Here is an 18,189-nt window from a genome sequence, read left to right as displayed (position 1 = left end):
GCGCTGTTTACCAATTCTCCATTCTCCACTTTTATTTAGAGCCCCATTAATGTCATTGCCTAGCGCTGTTCATGTGTCCTCCACCTTCGAGTTTGGAGCTATGCTTCATGATTGCCTAAGTGTGGACCCTCTAGTGCAATCCTCCATTCTCCACTTTTTTTCGGAGCCCCATGAATGTCATTGCCTAGCGCTGTTCATGTGTCCTCCACCTTCGAGTCTAGAGCCCTGAGAATGTCATTGCCTAGCGCTATTCGCCAATTCTCCATTCTCCACTTTTATTCGGAGCCCTTTGAATGTCATTGCCTAGCGCTGTTCATGCATCCTCGACCAAAAGAGTTGGGGGCTATGCTTCATGATTGCCTAAGTGTGGACCCTCTAGTGCAATCCTCCATTCTCCACTTTTTTTCGGAGCCCCATGAATGTCATTGCCTAGCGCTGTTCATGTGTCCTCCACCTTCGAGTCTAGAGCCCTGCGAATGTCATTGCCTAGCGCTATTCGCCAATTCTCCATTCTCCACTTTTATTCGGAGACCTTTGAATGTCATTGCCTAGCGCTGTTCATGCATCCTCGACCCAAAGAGTTCGGGGCTATGCTTCATGATTGCCTAAGTGTGGGCCCTCTAGTGCAATCCTCCATTCTCCACTTTTTTTCGGAGCCCCATGAATGTCATTGCCTAGCGATGTTCATGTGTCCTCCACCTTCGAGTTTGTAGCTATGCTTCATGATTGTCTAAGTGTGGACCCTCAAGTGCAATCCTCCATTCTCCACTTTGTTCGGAGCCCCATAAATGTCATTGCCTAGCGCTGTTCATGTGTCCTCCACCTTCGAGTCTAGAGCCCTGCGAATGTCATTGCCTAGCGCTATTAGCCAATTCTCCATTCTCCACTTTTATTCGGAGCCCTTTGAATGTCATTGCCTAGCGCTGTTCATGCATCCTCAACCGAAAGAGTTTGGGGCTATGCTTCATGATTGCCTAAGTGTGGACCCTCTAGTGCAATCATCCATTCTCCACTTTTTTCGGAGCCCCATGAATGTCATTGCCTAGCGCTGTTCATGTGTGCTCCACCTTCTAGTCTGGAGCCCCACGAATGTCATTGCCTAGCGTTGTTCGCCAATTCTACATTCTCCACTTTTGTTCGGAGCCCTTTGAATGTCATTGCCTAGCGCTGTTCATGCATCCTCGACCAAAAGAGTTGGGGGCTATGCTTCATGATTGCCTAAGTGTGGACCCTCTAGTGCAATCCTCCATTCTCCACTTTTTTTCGGAGCCCCATGAATGTCATTGCCTAGCGCTGTTCATGTGTCCTCCACCTTCGAGTCTAGAGCCCTGCGAATGTCATTGCCTAGCGCTATTCGCCAATTCTCCATTCTCCACTTTTATTCGGAGACCTTTGAATGTCATTGCCTAGCGCTGTTCATGCATCCTCGACCCAAAGAGTTCGGGGCTATGCTTCATGATTGCCTAAGTGTGGGCCCTCTAGTGCAATCCTCCATTCTCCACTTTTTTTCGGAGCCCCATGAATGTCATTGCCTAGCGATGTTCATGTGTCCTCCACCTTCGAGTTTGTAGCTATGCTTCATGATTGTCTAAGTGTGGACCCTCAAGTGCAATCCTCCATTCTCCACTTTGTTCGGAGCCCCATAAATGTCATTGCCTAGCGCTGTTCATGTGTCCTCCACCTTCGAGTCTAGAGCCCTGCGAATGTCATTGCCTAGCGCTATTAGCCAATTCTCCATTCTCCACTTTTATTCGGAGCCCTTTGAATGTCATTGCCTAGCGCTGTTCATGCATCCTCAACCGAAAGAGTTTGGGGCTATGCTTCATGATTGCCTAAGTGTGGACCCTCTAGTGCAATCATCCATTCTCCACTTTTTTCGGAGCCCCATGAATGTCATTGCCTAGCGCTGTTCATGTGTGCTCCACCTTCGAGTCTGGAGCCCCACGAATGTCATTGCCTAGCGTTGTTCGCCAATTCTCCATTCTCCACTTTTATTCGGAGCCCTTTGAATGTCATTGCCTAGAGCTATTCATGCATCCTCCACCCAAAGAGTTGGGGGCTATGCTTCATGATTGCCTAAGTGTGGACCCTCTAGTGCAATCCTCCATTCTCCACTTTTTTTCGGAGCCCCATGAATGTCGTTGCCTAGCGCTGTTCATGTGTCCTCCACCATCGAGTCTAGAGCCCTGCGAATGTCATTGTCTAGCGCTATTCGCCAATTCTCCATTCTCCACTTTTATTCGGAGCCCTTTGAATGTCATTGCCTAGAGCTATTCATGCATCCTCCACCCAAAGAGTTGGGGGCTATGCTTCATGATTGCCTAAGTGTGGACCCTCTAGTGCAATCCTCCATTCTCCACTTTTTTTCGGAGCCCCATGAATGTCATTGCCTAGTGCTATTCATGTGTGCTCCACTTTCGAGTTTTGAGCCCCACGAATGTCATTGCCTAGCGCTGTTCGCCAATTCTCCATTCTCCACTTTTATTCGGAGCCCTTTGAATGTCATTGCCTAGAGCTATTCATGCATCCTCCACCCAAAGAGTTGGGGGCTATGCTTCATGATTGCCTAAGTGTGGACCCTCTAGTGCAATCCTCCATTCTCCACTTTTTTCGGAGCCCCATGAATGTCATTGCCTAGCGTTGTTCATGTGTGCTCCCCCTTCGAGTCTGGAGCCCAGCGAATGTCATTGCCTAGCGCTGTTCGCCAATTCTCCAATCTCCAATTATATTCGGAGCCCCATAAATGTCATTGCCTAGCGCTGTTCATGTGTCCTCCACCTTCGAGTTTGTAGCTATGCTTCATGATTGCCTAAGTTTGGACCGTCTAGTGCAATCCTCCATTCTCCACTTTTTTTCGGAGCCCCATAAATGTCATTGCCTAGCGCTGTTCATGTGTCCTCCACCTTCGAGTCTAGAGCCCTGCGAATGTCATTGCCTAGCGCTATTCGCCAATTTTCCATTCTCCACTTTTATTCGGAGCCCTTTGAATGTCATTGCCTAGCGCTGTTCATGCATCCTCCACCCAAAGAGTTTGGGGCTATGCTTCATGATTGCCTAAGTGTGGACCCTCTAGTGCAATCCTCCATTCTCCACTTTTTTCGGAGCCCCATGAATGTCATTGCCTAGCGTTGTTCATGTGTGCTCCCCCTTCGAGTCTGGAGCCCAACGAATGTCATTGCCTAGCGCTGTTCGCCAATTCTCCATTCTCCAATTATATTCGGAGCCCCATGAATGTCATTGCCTAGCACTGTTCAATTGTCCTCCACCTTCAAGTTTGTAGCTATGCTTCATGATTGCCTAAGTTTGGACCCTCTTGTGCAATCCTCCATTCTCCACTTTTTTTCGGAGCCCCATAAATGTCATTGCCTAGCGCTGTTCATGTGTCGTCCACCTTCGAGTCTAGAGCCCTGCGAATGTCATTGCCTAGCGTTATTCGCCAATTCTCTATTCTCCACTTTTATTCGGAGCCCTTTGAATGTCATTGCCTAGCGTTGTTCATGCATCCTCCACCCAAAGAGTTTAGGGCTATGCTTCATGATTGCCTAAGTGTGGACCCTCTAGTGCAATCCTCCATTCTCCACTTTTTTCGGAGCCCCATGAATGTCATTGCCTAGCGCTGTTCATGTGTGCTCCACCTTCGAGTCTGGAGCCCCACGAATGTCATTGCTTAGCGCTGTTCGCCAATTCTCCATTCTCCACTTTTATTCGGAGCCCTTTGAATGTCATTGACTAGCGCTGTTCATGCATCCTCCACCCAAAGAGTTGGGGGCTATGCTTCATGAATCCCTAAGTGTGGACCCTTTAGTGCATTCCTCCATTCTCCACTTTTTTTCGGAGCCCCATGAATGTCACTGCCTAGCGCTGTTCATGTGTCCTCCACCTTCGAGTCTGGAGCCCCGCGAATGTCATTGCCTAGCGCTATTCACCAATTCTCCATTCTCCACTTTTATTCGGAGCCCCATGAATGTCATTTCCTAGCGCTGTTCATGCATCTTCCACCCAAAGAGTTTGGAGCTATGCTTCATGATTGCCTAAGTGTGGAGCCTCTAGTGCAATCCTCCATTCTCCACTTTTTTCGGAGCCCCATGAATGTCATTGCCTAGCGCTGTTCATGTGTCCTCCACCTTCTAGTCTGGAGCCCCACGAATGTCATTGCCTAGCGCTGTTGATGCATCCTCCACCCAAAGAGTTTGGAGCTATGCTTCATGATTGCCTAAGTGTGGACCCTCTAGTGCAATCCTCCATTCTCCACTTTTTTCGGAGCCCCATGAATGTCAATGCCTAGCGCTGTTCATGTGTCCTCCACCTTCGAGTGTCGAGCCCCGTGAATGTCATTGCCTAGCGCTGTTCGCCAATTCTCCATTCTCCACTTTTTTTTGGAGCCCCATGAATGTCATTGCCTAGCGCTGTTCATGCATCCTCCACCCAAAGAGTTTGGAGCTATGCTTCATGATTGCCTAATTGTGGACCCTCTAGTGCAATCCTCCATTCTCCACTTTTTCCAGAGCCCCATGAATGTCATTGCCTAGCGCTGTTCATGTGTCCTCTGTAGAAGCAAATGGCTTTGATGTTTTGATGATGATTTGATGCAAATGATGCAAATGATTCAAGAATACAAGCCACAACATCAAGATGATCACTAGTATTTTAGGAAGGGAATTGCTAATTGATTTAGCAAAAATTTTGGCCAAGTAATTTGAGTTAAAAAGTGTTTTTCAAGAGATTTACTCTCTGGTAATCGATTACCAGAGGATGTAATCGATTATCAGTGGCCAAAAATGGTTTACAACAGCTACTAAATATTTGAATTCAAATTTTAGACTGTGTAATCGATTACACCATATTGGTAATCGATTACCAGCAGTTATTAAACGTTTTAATTCAAATATTAAAGCCTGTAATCGATTACAAAAATATTGTAATCGATTACCAGAGGAGATTTTCAGAAAATAACTTTCAAGAATCACATCTATTCAAATGGTTTATGAATGGCCATAAAAGGTCTATTTATATGTGACTTGGAAACAAGAATTAAGAGAGAGTTTTTGATTGTCCAAAAAGTTTTATCCTCTCAAAAGACTAAGAGAGTTTTTCTAAATTGAAATGTCTTATGCTCTCAAAGATTCCTTGGTCAAACACTTGCATATTCAAATAAGGAATTGTGATTGATCTTCATTGTACAATCTGTCTCTTTCAAGAGAGATTTCTTCTTCTTTTCTTTTTACTTCTGAAAAGGGGTTAAGAGATCGAGGGTCTCTTGTTGTAAAGGATTCCTGAACACAAGGGAAGGGTTGTCCCTGTGTGATTCAGACTTTGTAAAGGATTTTACAAAGAGAGTGGAAAATCTCAAGTGGGTTGCTTGAGGACTGGACGTAGGCACAGGAAGTGACCAAACCAGTATAAATCAAGTTTGCATTTCTCTCTTCCCTTAAACTTCTTTTATTTATTACTATTTATCTTTTGCCTTTAAAGAAGTTTATTCTGAATTGTCTTTTGAGTAATTCATGTTAAGGGTGCATTGTTAATCTAAAAAGAGAGAGCGAAATTTTAAATTGGGGAATAGTTCTTGTTATCTTAATTCAACCCCCCCCCCCCTTCTTAAGATAACTGAGGCCATTTGTCTAACAAGTGGTATCAGAGCAGGATTCTTGTATAAAGTTTAAAAACTTCAAGAATAGATATGGCCTCATCCAACTTTCCATTTCTTGAGGGAAATTCTATTAATAGGCCTCTTATGTTCAATGGCGAGGGTTATCACTATTGGAAAACCCGAATGCAGATCCTTATTGAAGCCATAGATTTAAATATATGGGATGCCATTGAAGTTGGTCCTTTTATTCCTACAAAGGTAGTGGGAAATGCAATTATAGAAAAACCAAGAGAAGAATGGAATGATGATGAAAGAAGAAAGGTTCAATACAATTTAAAGGCCAAAAATATAATCACTTCTGCATTAGGCATGGATGAATTTTTTAGAGTCTCAAATTGTAAAAATGCAAAAGAAATGTGGGATACATTGCAAGTAACCTATGAAGGCACAACTGATGTCAAGAGATCTAGAATAAACACTCTCACACATGAATATGAACTGTTCAAAATGTTTCAATATGAGACCATAGAAGATATGCAAAAGAGATTTACTCATATAGTTAATCATCTTGCATCATTGGGAAAAATATTTCCTAATGAAGATCTTATTAACAAAGTGTTGAGATGTTTAAGCAGGCAATGGCAACCAAAAGTAACAGCAATTGCAGAATCAAGAGATCCCACTAATATGTCTCTTGCCACTCTCTTTGGAAAACTTCAAGAACATGAAATGGAACTTATGAGACTCCATCAACATGAAGAGAATGATATAAAGAGAAAAAGAATAGCATTCAGAGCCTCATCATCTTTTATTCAAGAAGAAAGTGACAAAGAGGACTTGACTGAAACAGAAGAAGATGATGATGATTTCAGACTCTTTGTGAAAAGGTTCAATAAATTTCTGAGAAACAAAAGAAATAAAAGAAAATCAAACATCAATACAAAGAAGAAAGAAGAAGACTCCTCCTTAGCCCCATCATGCTATGAAAGTAATCAACCTTGGCACATGAGATCCGATTATCTTGTCTTTGAAAGAAGAATTGAAAAATCCGACAAGAGGAATCTCAAAGAAAAGAAAGAAAAGAAAGCATAGATCACTTGGGAAGAAAAAAAAAATTCTTCAAGTGATTCAGAAAAATAAAATCATAAATCTGGGTATCATGATGAAAGACTATGAAAACGGAGAAGAGCAAAAGCGATACATTGATAACAATTTCTCCAAACACATGGCATACATCAAAGTTTATTCAGCAAACAAAGGCCACTTGATCAATAAGTCCAACAAGTAATATCAAATGATACCAACATGTCACTTGTCTTTGATTGATTACTTTGATGATCTTTGATTGATTACTTTGATGATTTTTGTTAACTTTTGAATGAGTTTTTGATGTTTGTTTACTCCTTAAATGTTTGATTTTCATTAATATTTTTTTATTTTATAGTTATGTAGAAAAACCTAAAAATTATCCTGTCATAGGAACAAAATGGGTTTTTAGAAATAAATTAGATGAACATGGCATAGTAAGAAACAAAACAGTGTTGCTTTATCCACTGCTGAAGCGGAATATATCTCTGTCGGCAGTTGTTGTGCACAGATTTTATGGATGAAGCAACAATTATCTGACTATGGTATCCTTCTTGATCGCATACCTACTAGGTGTGATAATACTAGTGCCATAAATCTATCCAAAAGCCCTATACAACATTCTAGAATGAAACATAAAGAAATTAGGCACCATTTTCTAAAAACCATGTTCTAAAGGGAGATTGTTTGCTAGAGTTTGTTGATACAAAGAATCAGCTTGCTGATATCTTTACAAAACCTCTCCCAAAGGATATATTCTTTTCAATAAGAAGAGAATTAGGCCTTTTAGACCTTAGTGATTTGGATAGGTAAAGTTTGTTGATTGTCTTTGATTATGTTTTGATGATTGCTTTTGTTTGATTGTGTTTAATTGTAAGTATTTGATTATATTTGATTGGTGTGTGTTAATTGTTTGATTAATACTTGTTTGAATGAATTAAATACATATTAGTGATGATGATTGATAGTGTTAGATGTATTTAGCATAAACATAGGTTATTTTAGAGGAACTAGTCTAGTTTATGGTCTGGTAATCGATTACCATCTAGTGTAATCGATTACACAAGAACAGGCAGCCTGTAATCGATTACAACATCCTGTAATCAATTACCAGAAGGCTTATTACTCTTGTAATCGATTACCAAGCCTTGTAATCGATTACAACTCGTCCTCGTCTATAAATACTCACGAAATCAGAGTTGTTGCGCAGCCAAGGCTTTCCCTCACGCGTCCTCCATACCTAAATCTTCCAACCTTCGTATCTCACTCAATTCTTCACCAAATCACGTCCCGTAAAGCCCAATCTTCCTCTTTTTCACTCCTCTTTCACTTCCACCGATTAAAATCTACTAAAAATTTATCAAATGGCAGAGCCATCGAAGAAGAGAAAGGGATCATCCTCCACCGCCGCTGCTACTGCCCATCGCCGCCATGGACCATCCGAAGCACCCACAGCACCTATTCATCCCTCTTTATCATCTCCAAGATCATCCACATTGTTTTCATTCGTTGATCAACGTCTACGGTACCTTTCTCAATTTTCTTCTAGGATCGTCTTAGACCCTAAGTACCTAGACGTAGAGTTCTTTAATGATGAAACGTTTGATTGCTATCAAGTGTTTCAAAATTCTGGCCTTGTTGATTTCATGTCATTAAAATTGCCACATTATCCTGAACTTGAATAGGTCTTCTACTGCAATTTAAAAATTCAGGATGGCATTATTACCTCTGAGGTGCATGGTATTCCTATGGTCATTGATCAGTCATTATTCTTTTCTTTAACTCATTTACCCAGTCAAGGTGCACCTTTTGAGGGCACCATTGTTGATGACTGGAAGTTTGATTATTCTAGTCATGATGCTCGCCGTATAGTCTGAAATGACCAGGCTGAAATGACCGGTAGATTGCTGGCCGGGTCATTCACATTTGATAATCGCATCATGCACTATATAATTGTTAGAATTTTGCTTCCTCGCTCTTCAAATTTCGCACAAGCCTCTGAGGAGGATTTGATTCTTATGTGGGCTTTTCTCACCGGTCGTCAGATCGACTGGGCCCATTTGGTTCGGTATCGCATGCATAAGGCATTACAGGCCAATGCACCTCTACCTTATCCACATTTAATAACTTTATTTCTGCATCATTTTCAAATTCCGCTTGATGATGAGCCATTTGTTCAAGTCAAGCGTTCCTTTGCTATTGGTGCTGGTGCTGTGACTTCCTTTGGTTACTGTAAGGATCGGAATGGTCAATGGCTGAAGAAAGACGCACTCCCTCCTCAAGATGAGCGTACTCCTTCACCTCCTCCTCAGCGTGAAGATTCAGCACTCCTGAATGAAGTCCTTACCGAATTAAGAGGTCTTCGTTCTTATGTTGGTGAACATTTCGACTCATTGGATACACGCTTTGCCGGCATGGATATTCGCCTCACACAAGTTGAAGAAGATGTCTCCTTCATCCGTAGTTGCTTTGATCCACCACCACCGCCTCCATCATCCTTTTAGATTAATTGTTATTATTATTATGACTGAGTCTTATTAGTAATTAAGTATTCTTAGTACTTTGTTTTATCACCGTGTATTTGGCTTTTTGTTGCTCTAAGTTATCGTACTCTTGCATTATTATTATATTTCAGGACTTTGCTTTGGTTGGTTATAACAATGTGTGGATTTATTTTGGTTTCATGTTTGGCTATGTTTGGATTTTGTTTGTATTGCTTAGTTCTTTTTGATGTTGCCAAAGGGGGAGAGAACTTGAGAGAGCTTGGGTTAGAAATCAATTAGAATTAAGTAAAATTAGGCATACATGCCAAAAGATAGGGGGAGTAAGGGTTGTGTGAACGTGCTATCATATTGTATATAGCTTGTCTTGATTTCAGGGATTGTCATCATCAAAAAGGGGGAGATTGTAGAAGGAGATTGTAGAAGATCTTTGGTGTTTTGATGATGATCAAAAAGCTTAGAAATCAAGTGATAAAAGTTAGAAATCCAGTGATCATCAATTCCAAAACATAGGGGGAGTAAACGCAAATTTTATATATATACATTCTTTGCTTGAATCTTGATTTCAGGACTTATATTGTCATCATCAAAAAGGGAGAGATTGTAGAAGCAAATGACTTTGATGTTTTGATCATGATCATGATGATTTGATGCAAATGATGCAAATGATTCAAGAATACAAGCCACAACATCAAGATGATCACTAGTATTTTAGGAAGGGAATTCCTAATTGATTTAGCAAAAATTTTGGCCAAGTAATTTGAGTTAAAAAGTGTTTTTCAAGAGATTTACTCTCTGGTAATCGATTACCAGAGGATGTAATCGATTATCAGTGGCCAAAAATGGTTTACAACAGCTACTAAATATTTGAATTCAAATTTTAGACTGTGTAATCGATTACACCATATTGGTAATCGATTACCAGCAGTTATTAAACGTTTTAATTCAAATATTAAAGCCTGTAATCGATTACAAAAATATTGTAATCGATTACCAGAGGAGATTTTCAGAAAATAACTTTCAAGAATCACATCTATTCAAATGGTTTATGAATGGCCATAAAAGGTCTATTTATATGTGACTTGGAAACAAGAATTAAGAGAGAGTTTTTGATTGTCCAAAAAGTTTTATCCTCTCAAAAGACTAAGAGAGTTTTTCTAAATTGAAATGTCTTATGCTCTCAAAGATTCCTTGGTCAAACACTTGCATATTCAAATAAGGAATTGTGATTGATCTTCATTGTACAATCTGTCTCTTTCAAGAGAGATTTCTTCTTCTTTTCTTTTTACTTCTGAAAAGGGGTTAAGAGATCGAGGGTCTCTTGTTGTAAAGGATTCCTGAACACAAGGGAAGGGTTGTCCCTGTGTGATTCAGACTTTGTAAAGGATTTTACAAAGAGAGTGGAAAATCTCAAGTGGGTTGCTTGAGGACTGGACGTAGGCACAGGAAGTGACCAAACCAGTATAAATCAAGTTTGCATTTCTCTCTTCCCTTAAACTTCTTTTATTTATTGCTATTTATCTTTTTCCTTTAAAGAAGTTTATTCTGAATTGTCTTTTGAGTAATTCATGTTAAGGGTGCATTGTTAATCTAAAAAGAGAGAGCGAAATTTTAAATTGGGGAATAGTTCTTGTTATCTTAATTCAACCCCCCCCCCCTTCTTAAGATAACTGAGGCCATTTGTCTAACATCCTCCACCTTCGAGTCTGGAGCCCCGCGAATGTCATTGCCTAGTGCTGTTCGCCAATTCTCCATTCTCCACTTTTATTCGGAGCCCCATGAATGTCATTGCCTAGCGTTGTTCATTCATCCTCCACCCAAAGAGTTTGGAGCTATGCTTCATGATTGCCTAAGTGTGGACCCTCTAGTGCAATCCTCCATTCTCCACTTTTTTCGGAGCCCCATGAATGTCATTGCCTAGCGCTGTTCATGTGTCCTCCACCTTCAAGTCTGGAGCCCCGCGAATGTAATTGCCTAGCACTGTTCGCCAATTCTCCATTCTCCACTTTTATTCGGAGTCCCATGAATGTCATTGCCTAGCGTTGTTCATGTGTCCTCCACCTTCGAGTTTGGAGCTATGCTTCATGATTGCCTAAGTGTGGACCCTCTAGTGCAATCCTCCATTCTCCACTTTTTTCGGAGCCCATGAATGTCATTGCCTAACGTTGTTTATGTGTCCTCCACCTTCGAGTCTGGAGCCCCGCGAATGTCATTGCCTAGCGCTGTTCGCCAATTCTCCATTCTCCACTTTTATTCGGAGCCCCATGAATGTCATTGCCTAGCGCTGTTCATGTGTCCTCCGTCATCAAGCGCGGAGCCTCTGGTGACTGGGAAATATGTTTTTCTGTTATTTTCCGGATAGGTTCCTTCTCCAAACATGTGTATATGTGTATATGTATATTATATTCATTGTTCTTGTTGTTGTTTCTATTTTGTTTTGTGTTGTACAGCAAAAAAGAAGGAGTAGAGATGAGAATCGTCATCACGGAAAGGGAAGGACGGACGAAATCAGTGTCTTATCTTTGCTTTCCTCTTATCTCCGATGAGAGGTAAGTAAAGAGGGGCAACTGTCATACCCTAATTTCGTCCGGGGATTATTATTTGATGATATACAACCTTTGATTGGCCGCCTCGAGATACTTGGCACCCTTTTTTGCACAATATGTGAAGTCCCGAGACATGCCAAAAATCAAAAGGAAGCAGGCTTACGCGATCCGTGAAAATTCTGTAATGTGACGGAAATCGAAAGGAGGTGTTTTTCGCAATCCGTGAGTTTTCCTAACTTCTTCGAAAGCTAAAAAAGAGTAAATACATAATCCGTGAAGATTCGTAACCTTGCAGAAGGAAAATAAGTATCGTTACGAAATTCGTAATGTTTCGTAACGTTACGGAAAAAGAATTACCAAAAAAAGGTAAAGGGGGTGTATTTAGTAAAATGGGGGGTGCAAATAGTAATTTTCGAATCTGGGCCCTTCTAGAGGTTTCTGGGCAATTTCTTGCTTAAGGTTGAAGCAACTTAGCTCGCCTGGGCGAGATAGGTGGCCACCACACCCCCCGTTTTGTTGAAAAATGGGATTCCGGGGCTTCCAGGACACCCGTAATGCTTTCGTAAAATTCCCATAACCCTATATAAGAATATTTAACTTAATACGGGTGAGAGGGAAGAGAAAAAAAAGAAGAAAATCAAGTCATGTATGCTTCCGTAAGGCTTCCGTAACTTTTCCGTAAATTACGAAAGAAGGGGGTGAACTTATCAAAATTGGGGGGTGCAAATAGCAATTTCAAAATTTTGAATTAGGCCTTCCAAAATGTTTTTTTGAAGCTGCATTGCTTCTGGAGGAAGCAACCCAGCTCGCCTGGGCGAGCTGGGCGGCAACCTCCTCCCCCTTTTTCCTATAAATAGGCTGAAGGGGGCTGTTCTAAGGATCCAGAATGCCCCTGGTGAGGTATTTCATCTGTTTTGGGTGAAAAAAATTGTTTCTGTGAAGGAAATCCAAGCCGAGGCGCTTCCGTAACATTTTCGTGAGTAATTACGCGAAGATTCTCGACCGTTCTTCAACATTCATCGTTCGTTCTTCGTTTTCTTCAGTCTTCAACGGGTAAGTACCTCAAGCCGAGCTTTTCAATTCATTCTATGTACCCGTGGTGGTCCACATTTTGTTTCATGTATTTTTATTCTCGTTTTCATTCGCTTTCTATACCCCCTTTTGACGTGCTTCAGTCATTTGTTTATGTTGTTTCTCGCCTAATCTAAAAATAAAATAAATTTTCACCGATCATTTGAATTGTATCATCCGTTAATTTCTGTTAAAAAGAATTCCGACCGTTCGGTCGTGCCGTAACAACGTTGGAAATCAAAAAGAGGTAAAATAATAATATAATAATCAAAAAATACCTTTTAGTAAAATAAAGCGAAAAATCAATCGGACGTTTTCTCTTTGGGATTTCTCATTCTTAATTGAATTGACTAATAACTAAAGTGAAACTAAGGCTAAAATCAACTCGCCCAGTCAAGCTCGTCCACAAAAAATAGGTTTTGAAAGTTTATCATTTCAGTTTCTTACCAAGTAAAATGGATCATTTTTAAGGTCCAAGGCCTTAAAATGATAACCTTTCAAGTAAAAAGAATCACTTGATTCACGCATAAGGAAGAACTACGTAGGTCTGATTTCCTCTTTGATGGAGGGTACGTAGGAGCAAGAGCCCCGCTTTTTTCGACCTCAAAAAATAAAAAAGAAATAAAGTTAAGGTAACACAATTTCCACAATTCTAAAAAATAGGTTGTTGTCCTTTGAGACAAATGTGAGAGGTGCTAATACCTTCCTCAAGCGTAAATCCAACTCCCGAACTTAGAATTTTCATTTTGACTGGTTTGCTTCGGTTTTTCCGACGTTTTCCACAAATAAACGTTGGTGGCGACTCCACACATCTTTCCTCCTTTGGAAAGCGCACCCATGAGCCTCGCCTCGCTCACCCGCAAAAGGGCATGTTGCGACAAAAGGTATAAGACCTAGGTTCTGAAAGGCTTGAATGCAATCAAAAGTTTCAGCAGAAAAGAAATCAATATCAATAAACTTAGGGTCGATAATGGAACGAGATGAGAAGAGATTTGAATATCGTTTCTGCTGTTCTTCGGAAGAAAACAATGTGGAAGAGGATAATAAGGGTGGAATTGGTGTTGTGGATGCGTTAGTGGATCCGGAACGATGAGCTCTTGAAGCCGAAGCGGAGGCTGATGAACCCTTACGTTTCTTTGACGATTGTCGCAACCTACCCTTCGGCGGGAGGGCGACGCGTGACTCGCGGGATGCGTGTTCCACGAAAGGAATACGCGCGGAGTCGCCACCAACGTTTATTTGAGGAAAACGTCGGAAAAACCAGAAAAGACGCGATCTACGAACTTTTAAGTGAAAGGTTCGGGAGTTGTATTTACGCACGGGGAAGGTATTAGCACCCCACACGTCCGCCCCAAGGGACGGCAGCCTTTAATCGAATGTGCAAACATGACTTTGATTTTTTATGTTCCCTTTTTATGTCTCTATATCCTTTATACCCTTTTTATATTTTCTCTTTTTGTGGTCGACAAGGGTGTTTCCCTTTGCTCCTACGTATTCCTCAATTTGGGATGAGAAAATCAGACCTACGTAGTTCTTTCTTATCAAGTGATTCTTTTTTACCTTAAGAGGTGATCATTTTAAGGCGTTGGGCCTTAAAAATGATCCATTTTACTTAGTGAGAAATTGAGATGACAAACTTCAAAAGCCTATTTTTGTGGACGAGCTTGACTAGGCGAATTGATTTTAGCCTTTAGTTTCACTTTAGTTATTAATCAATTCGATTAAGAATGAGAAATCCCAAAGAGAAAACGTCCGATTGATTTTCCGCTTTATTTTACTAAAAGATGTCTTTTTGATTATTATATTATTTTTTACCTCTTTTTGATTTCCAACGTGGTTACGGCACGACCGAACGGTCGGAATTTATTTTGACCGAAGTTAATGGATAATACAATTCAAACGTTCGGTGGAAATTTATTTTATTTTTAAGTTAAGCGAGAAATGACTTAAGTAAAATGGCTTAAGCACGTCAACAAGGGGTATAAAAAGTAAACAAAACGAGAATAAAAATGCACGAAACACAATGTGGACCACTACGGGTACATAGAATGAATCGAAAAGCTTGGTTCGAGGTACTTACCCGTTGAAGATCGAAGAACGATGAAGAACGAATGAAGAACGTCGAAGAACGGTTGAAACCTTTGCGAGATTCCTCGGCTTATATTTTCTTCACGGAAACAATTTTTCCAAGCAAATTCGAAAGAGAGAGAAGTGCCTAAGGGGCTGAACCAGAGAGAAGTGCCTAAGGGGCTGAACCCCTTCCTTCTTCACTTCCTCCCCTATTTATAGCAAAATAGGGGAGGTGGTTGCCGCCCAGCTCGCCCAGGCGAGCAGGGTTGCTTCCTCCAGAAGCAACCGCCTTCTGGAGGAATATTCTGGAGGGCCCAAGTGGGCCTAGGTGCTATTTGCACCCCCATTTTTACTAAGTACACCCCCCTCTGCTGTTTTTTGGTAATTCTTTTTTCGTAAAGTTACGGAAACTTACGAATTTCGTAACGATACTTGTTTTCTTTCCGTAATGTTACGGAACCTTGCGGATTACATAATCATCCCCTTTTTGACTTACGGAATGTTACGGAACCTCACTTAATTATGCAACGATGCTTCCATTTGATTTCCGGTGTGTCACGGAAATTTACGAATTGTGCATCAATATTTTTTGGTTTTTCGGCATGTCCTGGAATTTCACAAATTGCCTAATGATGGGTACCAAGCACCTCACAAGGACCAAAGAAAGGTCGCATGTCATCAAGCAAAGGTCCCCGGACGAAATTAGGGTATGACAGTTGCCCCTCTTTACTTGTCTTTTATTGGAGATAAAAGGAAAGTAAAGATAAGACACTAATTTTGTTCCTCTCGGTTGACGAGAGTCGCGGGTGACCATGACTTGTCGTTCCTAGAATTTCACAAATTGCCTAATGATGGATGCCAAGCACCTCACAAGGACCAAAGAATGGTCGCATGTCATCAAGCAAAGGTCCCGGACGAAAATTAGTGTATGACACTAATTTCGCTCCTCTCGGTTGACGAGAGTCGCGGGCGACCATGAAATTTCCGCATGTAAATGACTTGTTGTTCCCGGAGGAACAGAAGGTGCAGAAGACTGTGTCAGCCTCTGCATGCTATCAAGCGTTCTGTCTTACAGATAGCAAAAGAATGTTTATACGGATAACCACTCGGGTATTTCCGCGTATCATCGGGCCCGCCGCCTCTGGATGATACAAGGGTGCAGAATGACCAAACTTGGTCTCTGCTTGTCATCGGGCCCGCCGCCTCTGGATGACAAAAGGGTGCGGATAACCGTAAGGTATCTCCGCGTATCATCGGGCCCGCCGCCTCTGGATGATACAAGGGTGCAGAATGACCAAACTTGGTCTCTGCTTGTCATCGGGCCCGCCGCCTCTGGATGACAAAAGGGTGCGGATAACCGTAAGGTATCTCCGCGTATCATCGGGCCCGCCGCCTCTGGATGATACAAGGGTGCAGAATGACCAAACTTGGTCTCTGCTTGTCATCGGGCCCGCCGCCTCTGTATGACAAAAGGGTGCGGATAACCGTAAGGTATCTCCGCGTATCATCGGGCCGCCGCCTCTGGATGATACAAGGGTGCAGAATGACCAAACTTGGTCTCTGCTTGTCATCGGGCCCGCCGCCTCTGGATGACAAAAGGGTGCGGATAACCGTAAGGTATCTCCGCGTATCATCGGGCCCGCCGCCTCTGGATGATACAAGGGTGCATGTCACATGACCTCAGGGTCAGTATGACAAAGATTATGGGGCGGCCGACAAAAGCAAGGCTCTTGCTCCTACGTATCCTCCAATGAGGAATTCAGACCTACGTAGTTCTTGATAACTTGTGAGACTTGAAAAGTCTCCATCGGAAAATGCTGACATCTCCGGAAAGGGCGCAGATGACCATATTGGTCTCTGCTCGTGAATCACACTTGGGGTCACTGAATGACGAGGTGCGGATAACCGTAAGGTGTCTCCGCGGGCTACCAGCTCTTGAGTCATGGCAACAAAAGGCGGTGTGGTCGACAAAAGCGAGGCTCTTGCTCCTACGTATCCTCCAATGAGGAACTCAGACCTACGTAGTTCTGGATAACTTGTGAGACTTGAAAAAGTCTCGGTGTTTTCTCCGCTAAAATGCAAACATGCTTTAGCAAAGAGACAAATATTCCAACTGATTTAGAGCAGCATATGCTTTTTTGAGTGAAAAACAATGCGTCTACCGGGGAAGGAGAGTCTGCTGATGAAATCTCCCATAACCATAAATGAGATTTTGGATGTTAGCATTTTGCTTCTAAATGACCATTTAGAGGAAACACTGGGTTCGACAAAAATAGAAGAAAATCACTCAAAGTGTATCAATCTCGCACAGGTAAGTGTTTCATCCTAATTCCGAACCATAGATATGTCATGACTTGGCTTTGCAAATTATTTCCTATCAAATCAAAAATTACACGCGTGATCATGGATCAATAGGGCTTCCCTTGGGAATGGGTTCTTTTGGTGGTTTCTTCTTTCGGCTTTTGTGTGTTTTTGGCTTTTGATTCTTCTGGCTTTTTTCTTTTTCTGTTTTTGTTTAGTGCGAGGCGAGAAAAAAAGTCGCTAGCGCACGGGATTTTGGTTGGTAATCAAAGGGAGAAGACTATTTTAGGTCGTGGTTCCCTTTTCTTCTTTTTTCGTTCATTTGGTGACAATTCTGTATTGTTCAGATATTGTCTGGTCAAAAGACCTTTCTGCACATTTCTTCTAGTTTCTTTGATCAAGAACTTTCTTTCCTTCCTTTTTTACTTTCTCCCATTCTTTGGTTGGGAATTTTCTTTCTTTTTCTTTTGCTTTCTCCCACTCTTTGATTTGGGAATTTCCTTTCTTTTCTTTTTTTGCTTTCTCTTTGATTGGAAATTTTCCTTCTCTTCCTTTTTGCTTCCGAGGGTAAGGATTATGGTGAGTCAGGATTTTGGCTCAAGGTTTGTAGAATGGCTAGACATGATACATGTCGGGGTTTGGTTTGGCTCAAGGATAAAAGGGATGCCTCACATTATTTCCATGACACAAATGCAAAAATGATGATTTGGAAACTTTATGCAAAACTGGTCATGCATGCACCTATGCGGACACTCAAATGTCAAATTTTTATGGTCATGTGATGCTAGGGCTCAGGATTCATTTCCTCTATTTTAATCAACCCAATGTTTCCAAAATATGTTCTTTTATCAATTTGTGCATTCATCCGAGTCCATTTCGGGCGTCCGGGGAAATTTCACAGCATTCACCCTTCAGGTGTAGACACATTTTCCAAAAATTGGTTATGATCAATGAATTTTTTCAAAGAAAAGTTGGAAATCGTCTCTTTTCAAAAGCATGTCGTTTTTTAGCTAGACAACTTATT

The sequence above is a fragment of the Glycine max genome, chromosome 7 (assembly GCF_000004515.6).
Source record: "Glycine max cultivar Williams 82 chromosome 7, Glycine_max_v4.0, whole genome shotgun sequence".
NCBI classification, from domain to species: Eukaryota; Viridiplantae; Streptophyta; class Magnoliopsida; order Fabales; family Fabaceae; genus Glycine; species Glycine max.
Note: the sequence above shows the minus strand (reverse complement) of the source record.